This window comes from Spinacia oleracea, chromosome 5, assembly GCF_020520425.1.
Source record: "Spinacia oleracea cultivar Varoflay chromosome 5, BTI_SOV_V1, whole genome shotgun sequence".
Taxonomy (NCBI): Eukaryota; Viridiplantae; Streptophyta; class Magnoliopsida; order Caryophyllales; family Amaranthaceae; genus Spinacia; species Spinacia oleracea.
The window spans coordinates 35384071-35405595 of NC_079491.1; the positions used below are offsets into that span (position 1 = coordinate 35384071).

At 39.4% G+C, this 21525-nt stretch overlaps 1 long non-coding RNA gene across 1 annotated transcript; it reads right to left on the minus strand.

The window, feature by feature from the left end:
• Positions 1 to 16639: 16639 nt before the first annotated feature.
• On the minus strand, positions 16640 to 21119 carry LOC130461084 (uncharacterized). The gene is made up of 3 exons (XR_008921409.1): positions 20640 to 21119; positions 20344 to 20515; positions 16640 to 16886 (listed from the first exon to the last, which is right to left on the minus strand). It is a non-coding gene; the product is annotated as an uncharacterized lncRNA (long non-coding RNA).
• Positions 21120 to 21525: the final 406 nt, after the last annotated feature.

A 21525-nucleotide genomic window follows, 5' to 3' on the forward strand; every position in this document is an offset into this window, starting at 1 on the left:
AAATGTAAAAGTTGAGATTTATATATTAAAAGTCAGGCTTGATACAGTAAAAGTTGAGGTATATTTGCTTAACTTTTAGCATAAAATTAACAACTTCTAATATGTTACGTAACTTTTTCTAAACATCGCCAAAACCCATGTTACTTGGACTGACTTGGATACGTGTCCAAGTGTCTAACCTAGCTAAATTGTGAATTTTTTTTCGGATTTAAGTTGAAAATAAAGTTTCAAAGTGTTTGAAACCATGTCGGAGTGTCGAGGGTCTGACATGGATACTTAACGTACAATGAAGAATTGAAGTAATATACCAAAAACCAATATTATACTTAAAAGTTGAGAGTTTTGTACTTAAAGTTACCCTTTTTGTAATAAAAGTTAGATAAACTAATATTAAATTTTCTTAACTATTACAATAACAAGGCTAACTTTAATTATGATAATCTTAACTTTAAGCATAGAATCAACAACTTTAAATACATGTTTCAGAATCCTAAACTTTAACTTTGGATTCCTTAACTTTAACTTCAAATGCCTAAACTTTAACTTTAAAATCTTAAACTTTAAGTTCAGAAACCTTAATTATAACTTCAGACTCCAAAACTTCAACTTCAGATGCTTGAACTTTAACAACAGAATCCTAAACTTTAACTTAAGAACCCTCAACTTTAACTAAATTATCCTAAACTTTAACTTCAGAAACTGAACATCACCAAAAACCAATATTATACTTAAAGTTGATCTTAACTATAACAATAACAGGGCTAACTTTAATTATAATATTCTTAACTTTAACCATAGAATCAACAACTTTAAATACATGTTTATAAGTTCTACTGAACATCACCAAAAACCAATATTATATGCCATACATACACAAAAAAGGCATTATACTCTAGAGAAATATTTTTGTGAAAATGTAAAAGTTAAGATTATTGTACTTAAAGTTAACCTTCATGTAATAAAATTTTAGTAAACTAATATTAAAATTTCATGCTGCAGGTTTCTTTGCCGTCCGTTTGGTAGGAGCTTGCTTCTTCTCTGGTGGTTCTACATTTTCGGGGTCAGATGCATCTGCTACATTCCTTTTCAGATGTTTTCTTGAAGTAAAAGTCTTCAACGGTTGTTTGTTGCCCTCTGCCGCATTATCATTCACATCTGCCACATTGTTATTCACCTCTGCCATATTACCCTTTGGTTTCTCGTTCTCATTGGCATTCTCCTCTGCCATATTACCCTCTGGTTTCTCGTTCTCATTGGTGTGAGGGGGTCGAAAACGCACGAGGCTAATGCGTGACCTCGTCCCTCGTGGGTGTGACGCTTCTTTTTGTCAAATCAAGTGTAATTGGATTTCCTGTGAGTTTACACCCAATTGACTAGTAATATAGGAGCCGCCATTCAGTTTTTAACGACAATGAGAAAAACTGACAAAACCCGGTTATCGTGACATAAAGGGAGTGCAATTATGTTTGACCACGACGGCCGTAGGTTCCCTTGTGATCCCTGGTGGTGGGGATCGCTCAACGTACACCCGCAGGGTAGAGATTGAGGGTTCGGGGGACTGTAACTACCGAGAGGAGTACTCGCTCTTCGATAACTCCAGAGGCAGGATATCCTTACTAGCTCAGCATAAATAATTGAAGGGACATGCGTTAACTATTAAACTAATCTGAGTTGATTTTAACAATATGAAACATATAATACTAAATCGAGCGCGATTATCTGATTTAGATCGTATTAAGGGACCTAGCATGATAATCCAATTTCCCAAAACATAATCTTTATTAGGCGTGATAGAACAATCAGATTTAATTAGTTTAACAGTTCATAAAAGGGCGAGGAAAGCAATTAAATCATAGAAAAGGGACACATTACGACGCACCCTTGAGAGGTACGTCACGGTTCTCAGAAAACTAACCACTTTGACTTTTCTATTTCTCCTTTTATTTAACGAATCTCAAGTTATGGGAAAGGATACGTTCTGTTCGATTTATGGATCGATTGCGACAGAACGCGTGATCAATTTCGCAGCGTGAGGCTTTAGGCTTAGGGGTTGGAGTCAATACTCAGAATAATAATTGTGTGTTGTTGTTCTTTTCACGTCGAACTTAAGGCCCTATTTATAGAAAAGAGTTCGTGGAAAGATAGAATTGTAGAGTTCTAATCCATGAGGAATTAGGAAAGAATACGTCCCAGGTAATTTCAGCGCCCAGACCTGGGCGCCGAAGATTTCGGCGCCCAGAGCCAGGCGTTGAAAATAGGATCTGGGCTATTTTCTTAGTCAGATTTGGATTCCTAGAATCCAGAGTATTTGAGACTTAATCGAGTCTTTTAGTGCGTATTAACCTTGTGACGGAATGCGTCTGGGCCCGTTACGAACTCTAGGCTCGTTAGGATTTTAATTAATGCGTGACTCTTATTTTCGAATCATATTAGGAATAGGATTCTCTCGTAATCTCTATCTCATTTAGGATTTATGTTGGAGTGCAACACCTAATTCTGACAGGTTTCTATCTTTTATGACTTGCCACTTTTAACAACTACCCATTACGGAAGTTACTATTTTTAGCAGGTTTCCATAAATAGCAGGTTTCTATAAATAGCAGGTTTCTATAAATAGCAGGTTTCGGGTGAAATGAAAAGGGGAATTGAGATTCGTTATTTTATAGGAGATGCGTTGTCAAGTGGAGATTTATGTTTTCATCATCGAACCTTCCCTTTCGGGAATGGGGACAAAAGTAGGTGTCTACAGTTAGCCCCCACTTTGACTGAGTCTTGGAGTAAGACGATGGTCAAAGTATTAGACGGAGTGGGTCAAACAAGTCATGGTGACCTGTTTTTGCGAGGGTCTCACGAGCCCCCGAGTGATAACATTTGACTTAAGGGTCATCACTTGAAGTGTCGACATATCCCTCACGTTTGTCAACGGATAGTATAGAAACTTCCTCACTTTGTCATTGGAAGGATCTAAAGGTGCGTAGAAACTCCCTCACTTTATCATTGGGAGTAGCTACAGAAGATGTTTTCGAAATCAAAGCTATAAAGTGTAATTGGGCCTGGCCAAGCCCAATCACGAGGCAAAAATGTTTTAAAGATTCTCATTTTCAGGGTTAGCTAAACGAGAAAACCTCCTTGTTTTTATGGGACGTAAAACGAAGGAAATCCAGCACATCATTCTTTTTTGGAAAAAACGGAAAACCATCTTTAAGAAAAGGAAAGCTACTCACATCGTTCTTTTTTTGGAAAAAACGGAAAACCAATCTTTGAAAAAAGGGAAAGCTACTCACATCGTTCTTTTTTGGAAAAAACGGAAAACCAAAAGCTACTCACATCGTTCTTTTTTGGAAAAATGGAAAACCAAAAAAAGTTATCGCTGCAGCGACTAAGGACCTGCGCGGTTAGTGACGCAGACCCCGCCGGCTAAAGATGGCGAGCCTGTCCGCTAAGGGTGGACACCCCGTCCGATAGAAGTGGACGAATCTATTTTGAAATTTGTTTTTATTTTTTGAAAATAAGGACTTACGTGGTTTGCGCCGTAGACCCCGCCGGCTGAATATGGCGAGCCTGTTTCATTTTGTTTTTTGAAGATTCTATTTTTCGAAAACTGAGGATCTGCGCGGCTAGTGACGCGGACCCCGCCCGCTGAGGGTGGGCGAACCCTGTCCGCTGAGGGTGGACGTCCCTGAATTCGCGTGGTTCGTGATGTGATCTCGCCAACTGAGATGGGCAAGTTTCCTATTTTTTCATCGTGATTTCTTTTTTGAGAATTTCTTTTGTTCATTCTTGCAAGAGCGAATTCTTTTGAGGGATGCTCGAATTTAGTTGTGACCTGAACGTGGGTTGACAACGGGTTTAGACGGACCTTCGTGGTTTTGAGCTAGTCTTTTCGGCTCGATTTTTTCCACTACTTGGCCTTTGATCAGAGGACTATGTACAAGTGTCCATGACGACCCTTTTCTGAGGTCGAACCTGCTCTTTTGAGATCATCCAAACATGGGACGGCGTATAGCGCAGTCCGGGAATGTGATTTCGATTGCGCACTTTGGAGTATACTTTTCGCGAGCCCCCAAGCACTCGGGCTTTGTTGGTCATTTTTCGCATACTTCATAACGTCTTTTAATCATGTTTGGGGTCGTGCTCGTATGTGCGAGCGACCTTTCATAGTGGTGTGCTATTTTGGCGAAGTCGTGGGGTGCGACTTCAGTCTTCGGGCGACAAGGTTTAATATCATCCGGTTTAGCTTGGCCCGGATTAATCTTTGACAGACAAACATTTTTTTTTGAGAAACCAACGACTTAACAACATTTTTTGGTGTTTCGAAGAATGACCTTGATATTTCATATTTGTTTTGAAAAGTGTACATATATGTTTCTTGAGACAAGTCTAAGTTTCGACCAAGTTTACCATTCATTTTTGCTATTTGGGAGCTTAAAGGTGCTTTTGGGCTCGATCTTAATTGCAATAGGGCCTCGTGTCTAGCAACACGGTTTTAAGTCTTTTCCTGCTCCGCGTTTTGTGAAATCTGGGCCTTGGGCTGCATTTTCGGCGCCCAAGGCTGGGCGTTAATTATTTCGGCGCCCAGCTTCGGGCGCTGAAAGTCCTTTCCTGGCGAATTTTGACTTTCGAATTTCTTAACGCGTTTCCGAATGGGATCAGGATGTCACTTGATGCGTTCAGCTATATATAGGGGCTAGATACGTCCCTATTTTCCATCAATCTCAATTTCCTTCTTTCTTTGCTGTGTTTTAGTTACTCCTTGCTTTCGTCATGTCGATTCCTGCTTTCTCACTCCAACGGGCTGTTAGGCGTTGGCTACGGGCCCTTACTCCTACAGAAAAGGCTTTGTTGAAAGAATACCACTTAGAGGCACTTTTAGGCTTACAACAAATTAACATTGACTATAATTTCCTGCATGCAGCCCTAAGCTTTTGGGATTCCGATCATCATGTTTTTGTCTTTCGGGGCAACGAAATATGTCCTTTGCCAGATGAATTTGCTGCGATCCTTGGTTATCCTACTAATGCTACCCCTGCCACTCCTGGCACTATTGAAGAGAGTAAAACAACCATAGGGGCTTTCCTAGGACTAGATGCTAACATGCTTGCTGAAATTGTTGTAGGTGATGAGGTTAATTTGGCAAAACTTGTAAAACATCACTTTAGGCCTAGTAAGAATATGACCGAACAGAAATTGAATATTCGAGCCCTTGTATTTTGCTTGTTGAATCATTATTTGCTGTCGAATAACAATGGTGAGTTCGGTGACATAAGGTTGATCCCCTTGATTAGCTAGATGGAAAGTTGCTATTCTATTATGCCGTTGGTGGTTGCCGAGACTTTGCTGAGTGCGGATGAGCTGAAGAAGGACGCCAAATCTGAATATTTTAAGGGAAGCCCCCTATTACTGCAGGTAATCAATTTTTTTCTTTGCGCACGTATACGTTTTTTTGCAAATATATTTTTTATTCGTCCTGCCTTGGGGCTGAGTTTCGGCGCCCAGGGCTGGGCGCTAGAATTATCGCCGCCTGGTCCTGGGCGTTGAAACTGCGCCCCAGGAACCGTTTTCTTTTTATTATTTATTTTTTTTGATCGTACCCGTTTTTTGCAGATTTTGGCTCGTGGAACGGCTTAGGCTCTTGGAAGCTCCTGCCGATCCTAAACATTATCGCCCTATAGCCTTGGGTAACCGAAAATATTTGCACCGAGGCCAGGACGAGGCCAAATGGGCCTCCTTTTTTACTCATGGCATCTGTTCTATTAAGTGGGTGGTACCATGGTGGGGTTTGACTACTATGACGGGGGGTTCTGATGTATCGGTTTATGTTTCTTTGTTGGGGCTATCTCGGCCCACATATATTTTCCCTTACCGAGTCATGCGTCAATACGGTTTAAGGCAGACTATCCCCTTTTCTGATACGGTACCACCTAAAGTAGCGGCCTTTTCACAAGCACGGGTTCAAGCGTGGGCTAAGTATTATGATGGTCTCCCGCGTTGGGCCGTAGCTACAAATGGCTTTGTGGGTCTTTCTGAAAACTACAAGTTGTGGATGAGCTATGATAAAGCTGTGAGGACCGAGGCTCGAAATGGGGAGCCGGCTGAGCTTTTGATACCTCGTATTCGTGTTAAGTATGAGGGTCCTGATTCTGCCAAACCTCGTACCCATGGTATTAAGACTGTGAAAGCTCGTCCTGATCGAAAGCGAAAGGAAGTTCCTCCCCGTTCCAGTTCCAGGCCTAAAAAGATGCCTAACATGAAGGGGCCTGTTGCTGTTAAAAGAAATGCAAGCTCTCGCGGAGATCGTCGCCGGAAAAATGTATGGGTTAGGAAGGCTCAGCCGCCTGTAGAAACAGTGACTAGTCTAGTTGATGATAATAATCCTTCTCCCACCATTGTCTGTGCCCTTGAGGCTGAGCGGGCTATAACCGAGAATGTTTCTGAAGCCTTGGCATATTCGGAAGTTAGTGTCCAGGAGCCGGTTCTTATGGAGATTGATATAGGGGCAGCGCAGAAGACTGTGGGGGTGGATCCTGCGAACATTGCCCTCTACAAGACTTTATTTGATGATCCGGAAGAACTAGAGTAGTGTAGTTCTTGCTAGGGTGTAGGTGCCCTTTATTTATTTCAGTTGTGTTTGTTTTTCATTCTTTAGCACTTTGTTTTCCTTCTTATTTTTTTTAAATAAAGGCGTATTTCATTTTTTGTTTCTCCTCTTTTTTATATTTTTATATGTCTAACACTTTTTTGCACAATTTATATATGTTTTTTTTTATTGGACCGAATCCTTGGTAAGGATTGCCTACGTATCTTGTCAGAATCAGGTCGCGCGTAGTTCTAGCTAGAATAAGTTCTAGGATGCCGGATTTTAATAGATATGCCCTGAGGTGGTAGCATATTACTTAATCGGTCAAACGAGTGAAGTATTATCATTATTTTCGTCTCGTCTACCGTTTTTTCCGTAAGTATTATGTAAAAATGAAATTCGACTATTTTTGTATGGCTGTATTTTTTGGTAAGCCTGTTTGGATACGTGCTGTACCCCCCAAGTGTTCGTTATTTTTCCGTTATGTGCGGATAAAATGACGAGCACTTCTAAAAATTAGACAGGCAGAGAGTTTCAACGCCCAGGCTGGGGCGTCAAAGATTTCGGCGCCCAGCCCTGGGCGCTGAAAATGATTTGGGCGGTCGTTTTTGATGCTTTGCTTCACGTGTTCTTGCGTTTCTTTTTTCTTTTTTTTTTTCTTTTTTTTTTCGTTTTAGTGCTTTGATTTTTGCTCGTATTTAAAATCAATTTTGAGGCTATTTCGGAGGCTTTTTTTACTGTTAGCGTGAGATGCATTTTTGTCCGGATTAATTTTTTCTATCCCTGACTCGAAACGGTTTTGAAAATGGAGTTAGGGTGTGGAAGATATGAAGATCTTTGTGTAGGCTTTTGAGGTGGGTTGAGGTGCGTGTCGTTTTTGAAGGGTATGGCGGGGTTACATTTTATTAATTCCCTTTTTAAGCAACATTTGCATTTGTTTTGGATTTTGATTTCCTTCGATTTCTTTGGGTTGCATGGATTGACTTTTATGTTTTGGGGATATGAAGGGGATGGTGCGGTTTATTTTGTGGGTTTCGGGAATTGGTTCCCATGGCACTATTTCAAGACCGAGTGGGCCTCGTTTGTTGGGCCTAGAGTGGGCCGCCTCTTTATTTTTGTATTTCGCAAGTACATTTGGTGCTTACTTTAGTGTTAGAATAAATTTTTTAGGAGAAATATTACGCCTTTATTAATTTGGAAAGTAAGGAAAACACACTGAAATAAAATTGACCTATATTCTAATGGGTCTTAGGACCATCTAAAGTCTTTATTATTCTTTTTACCAATTTAAAGAACTACTAGGCGCTTTTTACTACGGTGCTCTATGTGGCTCAAGCCTTGGGTTTAGTCTCGTAAAACTTTGGTCCTTCACCGGTACTCATCTTGAATTCTATTCCTTTTGCATTGACCCACTGATATATCTTCACCCATCCGTTCTCGATCTCTTCTAATGTTGATGCAGGAGCGATTAACCGGGTTGGATCGAAACCTTCATCTTGTAAAGCTAGGGTAGTCATCACAGTCTCGTCCTCCATAGGCCTCGATTCGTTAAACAATGTCCATAGAGCCTGGTCGTCCAATATTTCAGCTGTTTTAGTCTTGGTGAGGTGGGGTGCCTCATCCAAGGTGTGGCAGTCATGGAAGATTTCAAATCCTGGTTTTAGCAAGCCATCCTGAACGAAGGGTTCAGGGAAATCACAGCATGGGTGTCCTTCTCCTTCCCGAACGAACATTCCGTTAAGGGTTCTTTGATACGGGGGAAGGAGGGTGGTTTGTTTGGCCTTGTTAAGGCGCAGCCCAGACAGGCGGTCAGCAATATCTTCCTCCGTTGGTTCATAGCCTAAGCCAAAGGGAGTAGGTTTGTTGGGTAAAGGATGGAATGTGCATTCCTTCTTCCTTATGCCCAATGGGGTTCCAGGGAAATAACCTTGAGCTAACAGCATTCTAGGGATGACTTGGGATGCGTGCGGGTCTAGTAATGCTGGATCATAGTCTTCGATGAACTGGATTGCTTCTTCCATTTGAAACCCGTAAAGGTCGTCTGCAGTTTCGGCCGTTCCAACCATAGTACAACTGACGTCGAGAGGAGGGGCGCGGATTTTTAGTATTACCCCGTTATGGTTAAGTTTAACCATTTGGTGCAAGGTAGAAGCCACACCTCCTAAGTCATGGAGCCAAGGTCGCCCCAAGAGGAGGTTGAAAGTGGGCTTGATGTCGATTATTTGAAACTCCGTGGTGCGTGCCACAGGCCCGGTTTGTATGGTAAGGTTGATTTTTCCCAACACAGGCCTTCGGGAGTTATCATAAGCTCGTACCCCTTGCGTGGAGGTTTGGAAGTCATCGTTTCCTAGCCCCAAGCAATGTGCGGTTCGCAATGGGAAAACATTAACCGCCGAACCGTTATCTACGAGTGCTTGGGGGATGTTTTGTCCTTTGCATCCAACTACTAAATAGAGGGCTTTATTGTGAGCACCCCCCTCTTTGGGCAAGTCTCTGTCAGTGAAAATATGGCCTTTTCTCCGGCATCTCTCGTGACGTGGCTAACCAATGAGTCAGGTGTGATATCTGTAGGTACTGAGATGAGGTCGAGTGAGCGAATAAGCTTTTCGCGATGTTCTTTCGAAGTACACATGAGATCCCAGATGGTAATTTCGGCTTTGGTTCTTTTTAGTTGTTTCAAGAGAGGATTTTCAATGACTTCTGCGATGGTGGCGTGCCGTCCACTCTCAGGAGTTTGCCTAACTGGGATATCGTCCATAGGAGGTGGGCGAATATCCGGTTGGTATATCCTTCCGGATCGGGTGAGGTTGTCGACCTCGGGCTCCTGAGGGGTGGTGTCGATGTGAGCATACCAGGGCCAAGTTTCAGTAAAGAGGTCCTGGCCCGACACTTGAGATAGGTAAATATCTTCAGCATCATCATCCCACACACCGCACACTTCTCTCTCGATTCGATCCATAGGGACCACAGCAAGTGGTGCACCTTGAGGCGTAATGTACACCGTAGGGTCGAAGTTCTCATTTTCTGGTTGGTCGAGAGAGATGTGACAAGAGCCGAGTGGGCTCTTGTTGTTGTTGGGTTTGCCAACGTTAGGGAGAGGTATTACTTCATCCTCTATCATGTCCTGGATTGTATTTTTTTGGTTCCAGCAGTTTTCGGTGTCATGCCCATTTCCTTAATGGAACTTGCAATAAGTACCTTCGACCCAGTATTTGCTCTTGACAGGAGGGTCACGGGTGGGGCCTATAGGTCTCAACTTTCCTTGATTGGTTAGTCTTTCGAAGGCTTGTACCAAAGTCGACCCGAGTGGGGCAAACTTTCGGTCTCGGACCCATCTTCCAGGGCTTCTTCGGGCGGGAGTCTCCTCTACGATATGGACTTCTTGGGCTTGGGATGTGTTGCCCCTGTTGTAGGTGTTGCTTTTGTATGCGGGTTTACTTTGTATTGTTTTTGCGAGATCATCCTCGATCTTTATTCTCACATCATAAACTCTTTTGAAAGTGTCAAGTCCCAGGTACCTAAGGTGTTGTCTGTAAGCCGGGTCCAGGATGTCAATGAATTTTTGGACCAATTCTGTTTCGGGAGGCCTATTGATTAGTTGGGCCGCCTGGTCCCTCCATCTAGCAAAGTAGGTTGTGAAACCCTCATTTTTCTTTTGGAAGAAACTTCCAGCTCGCGCATGGTGACTTGAAAATCCATGTTCGACGAGTATTGCTTGATGAAGACATTGACAAAGTCTTCCCAAGTGGGGAAGAGCTTAGGGTCCTGGTGATAGTACCATTTGAGCGGCACATGTTCCAAGGACAAAGGAAAGGCAGGTAAATACATGGACTTGTCCACGCCTTTCAAGTTCATGGCATTCACAAAGCTCAATAGATGATCACGGGGATTGTCCGTGGCTTTAAACTTTGGTAAGTCAGATGAACTAAACTTTTCTGGTAGTTTTCCAGGAAAAGGTTCAGGATCGAGGGAGAAGTACTTGCTCCCCATGGTTTGCTGTAGGACCATTTTTTTCAATCCTCTTCTCGTTATCGAGGTCATTTTTGGCTTGTGCAGCCGCTAAGGCTTCGTTTTCCATTTTCAGTTGGCCCATGAGTTGGGTCATTTGAGCCATCTGGTCCGCAATTCTTCGATGGACATGTTTGAGGGTGCGAATCGAGGTTGGGGAAGCGGAGATCCTTGAAATGAGGGATGACGGACGGAGCTTGGAGTCACTAAACCTGGTGTTGGCGATGTATCTTCGAGGCGCACTAACCGTTGATTTCCTGATCGGCACCAAGTGGCAGGACCAGTCCTATGCATAAGATAAGCTAAAGTTTAGGTCCCAAAGTTTCAAGTATTACTTAGTCTAGACTTCGACTCTCTCTATTGGTTTTTCACTCTTTCTTTTGTTGGTACACTTTTTAGTTCTTTCTTTTGGTCATTCTTTGGATTTTCGAAACACTTGCCCGTGTGACATTCATAATTATTAGCATGTTCGGTTTTGGTGTCGAGCAGTGTCGTCGTAGGAGGCCTAACAACGACGCAAAGAGTTATTCTTTTTTATGAGTCGCTTTTTAGAATCGAGTGCTTTTCTTACGCCCTCGCAGCAATTTTTTTACGAACGGTTTTTTTTGCTACGTGTTTTCTTTTTCGCGGGCACCGAGGCTGCTGCGCCTGACCAGAAGGCCAAGCAGCAACTTCAGCGCCCAACGTCGGGCATGAGAAATTCTGACGCCCAGCCAGGGGCGTTGAAAATGTGTCCCTGGCTGGTTCTCGTTTTCTGTTTGCGTCTACTTTTGTTTATGCGACTTCGATTTTGCGTGCTTGCCTAATAACGTCCTTTACGCGTTGTGCAGCGTTTGTGGGATTCGTTACAGGCCATCCCGAACGTCGCTTATTTTTGTGGCGATCGTTCGGGTTTGCGGAACACGTATTTCGGTATAACTCTTTGGCAAATTGGTTTATGAATGTTTGGGCAATTTTTAAGGTCGTTGGTTTTTTTAGGATAGTTTGTCACACACAATCATATATTTTGCTACACATAACTAACATTCCATCACGAGGCAATAATAATATGTCATGTAGTTTATGATAGGCTTCTATGGGTAGTTATTTGCGCCTGGCTTGGTACCGCTTCTATCGCAGATCCAACACATGCCCGGTCGAGGTAGTGCCTTCAACAGACGAATTTCGCCCAAGAGGTCAATCACGATGTAAGCCAAGGGGGCATGCACCAATGAGAGGGACCTAGTGGGCGAGCGATTGGGTTTGGGACGGGTGTACTACTAGCGAAAGTGCCGAGTGGACAAAGTTCGAAGCGTATGCACCCCCCGGTTGGCGATGGGTATCCTTAGTCCCAACTCCCGAGATGAAACACCAAGGGAGCCAAGATTCGTTATGCGGTTCTGTCCGTTCACATTAATATGCTGATTTTCAGGTCGTCCCAACTTGATGGGGAAATAAACGCGGGGTAGGATCGTTTCACCCTTCGGCTATTTTGATTACCTACGAGCACGAGTATTTCCTTCACTTTCCCCAGTGGAGTCGCCGCTGTGAAGGGGTCGAAAAAGCACGAGGCTAATGCGTGACCTCGTCCCTCGTGGGTGTGACGCTTCTTTTTGTCAAATCAAGTGTAATTGGATTTCCTGTGAGTTTACACCCAATTGACTAGTAATATAGGAGTCGCCATTCAGTTTTTAACGACAATGAGAAAAACTGACAAAACCCGGTTATCGTGACATAAAGGGAGTGCAATTATGTTTGACCACGACGACCGTAGGTTCCCTTGTGATCCCTGGTGGTGGGGATCGCTCAACGTACACCCACAGGGTAGAGATTGAGGGTTCGGGGGACTGTAACTACCGAGAGGAGTACTCGCTCTTCGATAACTCCAGAGGCAGGATATCCTTACTAGCTCAGCATAAATAATTGAAGGGACATGCGTTAACTATTAAACTAATCTGAGTTGATTTTAACAATATGCAACATATAATACTAGATCGAGCGCGATTATCTGATTTAGATCGTATTAAGGGACCTAGCATGATAATCCAATTTCCCAAAACATAATCTTTATTAGGCGTGATAGAACAATCAGATTTAATTAGTTTAACAGTTCATAAAAGGGCGAGGAAAGCAATTAAATCATAGAAAAGGGACACATTACGACGCACCCTTGAGAGGTACGTCACGGTTCTCAGAAAACTAACCACTTTGACTTTGCTATTTCTCCTTTTATTTAACGAATCTCAAGTTATGGGACAGGATACGTTCTGTTCGATTTATGGATCGATTGCGACAGAACGCGTGATCAATTTCGCAGCGTGAGGCTTTAGGCTTAGGGGTTGGAGTCAATACTCAGAATAATAATTGTGTGTTGTTGTTCTTTTCACGTCGAACTTAAGGCCCTATTTATAGAAAAGAGTTCGTGGAAAGATAGAATTGTAGAGCTCTAATCCACGAGGAATTAGGAAAGAATACGTCCCAGGTAATTTCAGCGCCCAGACCTGGGCACCGAAGATTTCGGCGCCCAGAGCCAGGCGTTGAAAAAAGGATGTGGGCTGTTTTCTTAGTCAGATTCGGATTCCTAGAATCCTGAGTATTTGAGACTTAATCGAGTCTTTTAGTGCGTATTAACCTTGTGACGGAATGCGTCTGGGCCCGTTACGAACTCTAGGCTCGTTAGGATTTTAATTAATACGTGACTCTTATTTTCGAATCATATTAGGAATAGGATTCTCTCGTAATCTCTATCTCATTTAGGATTTATGTTGGAGTGCAACACCTAATTCTGACAGGTTTCTATCTTTTATGACTTGCCACTTTTAACAACTACCCATTACGACAGTTACTATTTTTAGCAGGTTTCCATAAATAACAGGTTTCTATAAATAGCAGGTTTCTATAAATAGCAGGTTTCGGGTGAAATGAAAAGGGGAATTGGGATTCGTTATTTTATAGGAGATGCGTTGTCAAGTGGAGATTTATGTTTTCATCATCGAACCTTCCCTTTCGGGAATGGGGACAAAAGTAGGTGTCTACAATTGGCATTCTCCTCTGGTTGATCTTTCCCATTGGCTTTCTTTTCAAGTTCCTTCTCCTTTTTGGCAGCTTCTTTCTTCAACTTCTTATCGTCTGCCAATTTTGTCTTCCTCCTGGTTACCACATCTGGATAGACTTTTACTCGTTTGGAATTGAAATCAGCAAGATTATTGAGAACTTCTGCCCGTTTGTCATTCATGTCTGATAACACAAGTGTGGCACATATTTCGGCACGCAGAACAATCCTTTTACGGGGCTGTATTGTTTGAAAAAATAAAGAATAACATTATCAACATCATTTTAAATTCCAAAATAAATAAGGCTAATAAAAGTTAAGCAAATTGCGGTAAAAGTTAGGAATTTGACTTAAAAGTTATGATTCGAAAAATTCTAACCTCTTTCAAATCAGGACAGCTACATTTGATTCCTTCAAATGTCAACATACTAATCATCGTATAAATTCCACAATCAAGGTCAGAACCTTTTGCAGTCTTCCAATCAAACTCAACCTCCTCCATGGGGTACGTTCCAATATCACCTTCATGATTATTGCCTCTATCATCAAGGAAAGTACCCAGGAGATCACACTGAAAACAATATTAAACACATTTATTGGTTTGTAACAGAAAAAAGAAAGTTGAACCGGTAATTCAACATTCTTAAATTGACTAGAGGTAATTACCAGAGTTGTTGAAAAACTTTCCAAGTCAATGATTTGAGCTTCATCATACACAAGATTGTCCACGTGTTGCATCGTTTTGGTTTTCAAATTCAACACAAATAGGAAAAAGTGGCGTTCTCGAAAAAAAGGAACAAAAACCTACAAAAACAAAACATATTGTGATGTTAATAGATACACAAAAACAAAACTTAAACTAGTGAAAGTAAACTTTAACTTCAGAATCCTAAACTTTAACTTTGGATACCTTAACTTTAACTTCAAATGCCTAAACTTTAACTTTAAAATCTTAAACTTTAAGTTCAGATACCTTAATTACAACTTCAGACTCCAAAACTTTAACTTCAGGTCTAAACTTTAACAACAGAATGCTAAACTTTAACTTTAGAACCCTCAACTTTAACTCTAAAATCCTCAACTTTAACAAAATTATCCTAAACTTTAACTTCAGAAACCTTAACTTTAACTTTAGAATCCTAAAATTTAACTTCAGAAAAATTTATTGTTAGAAGTTAAATTTTAGGATTCTAAAGTTAAAGTTAAGGTTTCTGAAGTTAGAGTTTAGGATAATTGAGTTAAAGTTGAGAATTTTAGAACCTTCAACTTTAACTCTAAAATTCTCAACTTTAACTCAATTATCCTAAACTCTAACTTCAGAAACCTTAACTTTAACTTCATAAAACTTGACTTTAAATTTAGAATCCTAAACTTTAACAACAGATGCCTAAACTTTAACTTTATAATCCTTAACTTTAACTTTAAAATCCTTAATTTAATTTTGAGGTGATGCCAAGTAATAACTGACCAGATCAACACAGGTGATGTCAAAGCCATTGTTGTGAATATCAGTCCAGTCTTTCCAACAATTTAGAAGCTGATCCATAGCAGCCGCGTTAGTTTAATCTTGCCAAAGAAGTTCCAAAATTTCCTACAAGAGAAAACAAACAAATTAGTACAACACAAACATTTCCTAAAAATACGTTAACTTTTACTAAACTACTACACAATTTAAGAAACTCACACTTTGGCGGACACCAAAACAGAATTTTGAAGGCGGTGAGGCATGCTGCATTTCATTTGCATTTATCAACACTCAATAATAGACAAATAGATCTCTTGATCTTCAGCAAGTGACAACATATCCTCTCTTTCAATCATATGTACGGTATCAAACCAGACCAAAGTTTCCCTAAAAAAAAAAAAAAATCAAAGTTAAGCTTTATTAAGTTAAAGTTATGCCTTTTGTACTTAAAGTTAGGACAATGTATTACCCTTCACTTGGTCAAAATTAAGTTACATTATATAAAACAATTAAAAGACTTACTCTGCCTTCACTACGACAGGATCATCCAGAAGGCAATAATCAGCAACTTCTTGATACAACTCAGGCAAACGTTTCATGATCCTCTTGTAGAAACGCATGAAATGTCCGACAAGGAATGGTTTAGTGTTAACCTTACCACATGGAATTCCAATTTTAGCCTTGCCATCAGAGAAAGAAGAGTGTATAATGGAATGATAACCGACAGTAGGATCGTAAACTTTTAATTCTTTTGGAGCAGTTTCAGCACTTGGAACAGGTTGAACACTTGGAAGAGGTTCAACAATTGGAAGAGGTGCAACCGGCTGCTCAGATAAGCTTGGCTGTACATCAACCTCCAAAGTTGCGCCTGTAGTAGAATAAATGATTTCTTATCATTTAATGTGAAAAGGTTAAAGTTTTTTTAGATATTTCTAAGTTTTCAACATATAGTAAACTGAAATAGAGTAAAGTTGCACCTTCATTGGTCTGCTGAGCTGGATCAGTGGTAGCATCAACAATACGAGGTTCTTCACACTGTACAACAACCTCTAGACACTAGTAGAAAAAACACTTATTGCAGCGGGCTTTTAGACCCCTGTTGCAGCGTACATCGTATGCTGCAACTGGGGGGCCTGCAACAAGTCTGAACTTGTTGCAGCGTACATGTTCGCTGCAAAAAGTGATTTGTTGCAGCGGGCTTTTAGATATACGCTGCAACAAGTGCCAAAAAATTGGCAAAATTTTGGACTTGTTGCAGCGTACATATAAAAGCCCGCTGCAACAGACCCAACTTTTTGCAGCGTACATTTATTTGTACGCTGCAACAAGTCTGAATTACTCAATTTTTTGCAGCGTACATTTATTTGTACGCTGCAACAAGTCTGAATTTTTGCGAAATTTTTTTCCCTTGTTGCAGCGTACAACATATATGTACGCTGCAAAAAAGCACTTTTGGCGGGAAAATTCTAATTTTGTTTAGGGATACCTAGAGTGCCTTGCACTAAATATAGAAACCTGTCAAAACAATAATAGAATAACGCAACCTGTATAACAAATATAAAAACAACAACTGGAGTTTTGTATACTATATATCCCAAAACCAAAGTGCACATATTACATTTAAATATATGTTCCAATTTCAACATAAACATACATTTTAATATAAAATTTATTCTATAACAACTAAACCAACTCGATCAAGCGCGCTAAAGCCAATAATAAATACTTGTTGGTAAAAAACTTAGCCCATTGCTCACGAACCACATCAAATTCCTCGCATAAGGCGCAATCCTCGGAGTGTAGACCTTTACAAAAACAGAAATTTAAATTAAACATTAGATTAAATACAAATTAAATATCACATTTTAACATTCAAGAAACTAATGACAATGTCCTAATAGTCTAAAATGAGTCCTTAGGTTCTTTAGTTCAAAGTTGGGAGCGAAAATGTCATTTTAGCCTAAATATGACCTATAACGACCCAATGAGTCTATAGGTGCATAAATAGATTGGAACGAGTCTTAGATCGTTAAAATTATGTATATTAAACATGTAATAAGTTTTAAATGAGTCCTTAGGTTCTTTATTTTAAAGTTGGGAGCGAAAATGCCTTATTTTAGCCTAGATATGACCTATAACGATCAAACAAGCATTAAATGGGTATAAGTAGATTAGAATAAGTCCTAGAAACTCAAAACTAAGCTTATTAATCATATAATAATTTAAAAATGAGTCCTTAGGTTCTTAAGTTCAAAGTTGGGAGCGAAAATGTCATTTTAGCCTAAATATGACCTAAAACGACACAATGAGCCTTAAATATGCATAAATGGAATGGAACGAGTCTTATAAAGTTAAAATTATGCATATTAAACATGTATTAAGTTTAAAATGCGTGCTTAGGTTCTTTATTTTAAAGTTAGGAGCGAAAATGCCTCATTTTAGCCTAAATATGACCTATAACTATCAAACAAGCATTAAATGTGCATAAACATATTAGAATAAGTCTTAGAAACTTAAACTAAGCATATTTATCATATAATAAGTTTAAAATGAGTCATTAGGTTCTTAAGTTCAAAGTTGGGAGCGAAAATGGCACTTTAGCCTAAATATGACCTATAACTACACAATGAGCCTTAAATATGCATAAATGGATTGGAATGAGTTCTAGAAAGTCAAAACTAAGAATATAAAACATTTAGTAAGTTTAAAATGAGTCCTTAGGTTCTTTAGTTCAAAGTTTGGAGCGAAAATGTTATTTTAGCCTAAATATGTCCTATAACGACCAAACAAGCCTTAAATGTGTATAAGTAGTTAGAATAAGTCTTAGAAACTTAAAACTAAGCATATTAATCATGTAATAAGTTTAAAATGAGTCCTTAGGTTCTTTAGTTCAAAGTTAGGAGCGCAAATGCCTCATTTTAGCCTAAATATGACCTATAACTATCAAACAAGCATTAAATGTGCATAAACAAATTAGAATAAGTCTTAGAAACTTAAAACTAAGCATATTAATCATATAATAAGTTTAAAATGAGTCATTAGGTTCTTAAGTTCAAAGTTGGGAGCGAAAATGTCATTTTAGCCTAAATATGACCTACAACGACCTAATGAGCCTTAAAGGTGCATAAATAGATTGGAACGAGCCTTATAAAGTTAAAATTATGCATATTAAACATGTATTAAGTTTAAAATGAGTGCTTAGGTTCTTTATTTTAAAGTTAGGAGCGAAAATGCCTCATTTTAGCCTAAATATGACCTATAACTATCAAACAAGCATTAAATGTGCATAAACAGATTAGAATAAGTCTTAGAAACTTAAAACTAAACATATTAATCATATAATAAGTTTAAAATGAGTCATTAGGTTCTTAAGTTCAAAGTTGGGAGCGAAAATGGCACTTTAGCCTAAATATGACCTATAACGACACAATGAGCCTTAAATATGCATAAATGGATTGGAACGAGTCTTATAAAGTTAAAATTATGCATATTAAACATGTATTAAGTTTAAAATGAGTGCTTAGGTTCTTTATTTTAAAGTTAGGAGCGAAAATGCCTCATTTTAGCCTAAATATGACCTATAACTATCAAACAAGCATTAAATGTTCATAAACAGATTAGAATAAGTCTTAGAAACTTAAAACTAAACATATTAATCATATAATAAGTTTAAAATGAGTCATTAGGTTCTTAAGTTCAAAGTTGGGAGCGAAAATGGCACTTTAGCCTAAATATGACCTATAACGACACAATGAGCCTTAAATATGCATAAATGGATTGGAATGAGTTCTAGAAAGTCAAAACTAAGCATATAAAACATTTAGTAAGTTTAAAATGAGTCCTTAGGTTCTTTAGTTCATAGTTTGGAGCGAAAATGTTATTTTAGCCTAAATATGTCCTATAACGACCAAACAAGCCTTAAATGTGTAAAAGTAGTTAGAATAAGTCTTAGAAACTTAAAACTAAGCATATTAAACATGTAATAAGTTTAAAATAAGTCCTTAGGTTCTTTATTTTAAAGTTGGGAGCGAAAATGCCTTATTTTATCCTAAATATGACCTACAACGATAAAACAAGTATTAAATGTGCATAAATAGATTAGAATAAGTCTTAGAAACTTAAAACTAAGCATATTAATCATGTAAAAGGTTTCAAATGAGTCATTAGATTCTTTAGTTCAATCTTAGGAGCGAAAATGTCTCATTTTAGCCTAAATATGACCTATAACGACCAAACAAGTCTCAAATGTGCATAATAGATCGGATTGAGTCTTGAAAAGTTAAAAATAATCATATGAATCATGTAATAATCATTTGGGGAAAACCGGGTTAGATGTCTTACAGCATGTAAAATCATTATTGAATTCATGTCACCTCTCATGTTGCAAATGTATAAAACATCAATACCAAAATACAAATATCCCTAGCATTATACTATAGTCTCTGCCAATTATTATGATCGAGCTACTAGATTAACTCAATGAAAGAACTGTAAACCGTACAGAACTACAGATAGTATACAACTGAACATAAAGCACCATAGTAGTATGATTATATTTAAACCCCTTCCTTTATGTTCAGTTATACATTGAAGCAAACCACAAATTAGAAGCAAAGCTATACATTGACAAGCCTTCATTAAAAAAAATAAGGCATTTTCTGTATAGAAATTGAAGAAAAAAATGTACTTTGCGTTGAACTTGACCCATATAATTCTTGTTATTCATAGAACTATAAGGAACACGTATATCTATCATTCTATCAGTACATCAATTTTTCAGGTTGGATAGTACTTCAATTGTGAGTTGACTAAAATCAGATTCAAGAGTCCCAAATCACGATATAGAGACTAGTTGATTATTCAAATACTAAATTGTGGTTGTCACTTGTCATCCCCTAGACTACATTCAACCCATGTTCTTCTAAGATCACTTGAGCTATGAGAACTAAGTTGACAATGCAACAAACTAAATACAAAAATCTCACAACTTTGCATTCAAATTCTTCCAAAAACAACAATCAACGAGCATACTAAACCTGAATACAAAATTAATAAGAATAAATTAAAAATAGCTGAAACAATAAACTAAAACCCTTCAATTAATCAACCCAAATCATCATTCTCAATGTAAATCAAAAACCCAATTGGCAAACTATCAATTTTTCACTAAAAACAAATTTCAGAATTCCCAAATTGATGAAATTTGACCTAAAAATCCAACATTTTACTCCAAAAAGAAAGAAACGAGATAAACAAACTCACACTGTGGATGCCGGAGGCGTTAAGGGCGGCAAAGAAGGCGGTAGCGGCGGCTCAAACGAAGAGAGAGGCGACCCCGAGTTCCCTGGCGGGCATAAAATTGGAATCTCCGACGAAGCCTTTCTTGCAAGATCTAATCCCCCACCCTAATTGGACGGCGCTAGCTAGTAGTCACCTAACAACCAGAACGGGCGGCGCAAGCAAGGGGGAAAAGAACATTGAATCGATTAGTTAGGGTTTTGCGATTTTAAATCAAGAACTTATTAAAACAATTGAGGGAAAAATTGAAATCAATTTACCAATTAGTTACAAATGATGTTGTGTTGGTAGGCCACCATTATTGGCGGCGACAAGCAGAGGAAAGCCGAGCACGGAGGCAGGACAACACCATCAACCACAACAACGCAATAACCATCGCAACCACCCAGCAGCGTCGGCATGAAGGAGGTGGTGGCCGGCGATGCAGAGGAACGAAGAGAAAGAGTGTTCGAAATTTGAGATGACGCAGGGAAAGGCACGCGAAGAAGAAAGGACCGGCTTAGGGTTTGTCTTTAGGAGACGACGTAGGGAAAGGCACGCGAAGAAGAAAGGACAGCGAGAAAATTTTTTGAGATGCGGCTTAAATTGTTTTGAAATTTTTTTATCCGGTTATTGCAGGGGGCTTTTAAATTGTACGCTGCAACAAAAAGGGTTGTTGCTGCGGGCTTTTATTTTGTACGCTGCAACAAACACATTTGCTGCGAACAACTAAAATGTACGCTGCGATAACCCTTTAAAGGGTTTGACCCGCGTTGACCGACTGGTTGTTGAAGCGTATTTATACATGTACGCTGCAACAAGGGGGCTGCAACAGGGGTTTTTTCTACTAGTGAGAGTTGTATTGGTCTGCCGAGCTGGATCAGGGATAGCATCAACAAAACAACGTTCTTCACACTGTACAACAGTCTTGTTAGCAATTTCATTGACAATAATTTGATGAAGAACTTCTTGGATCTTTTTGTTAGGTTATGATACATATGACATTACATAGATCATGCGGAAACAACCATTAACCCAGGACAACATATTATTTACACATAATCATATAGCATAATTTAGATGCATACTCTTTGTTGCGTGCCTTCCCTAGCTGCGCCCGAACCGAACAAGAACAAGTTTTTAGGACTCCAAGTGTCGTCCCTCCGT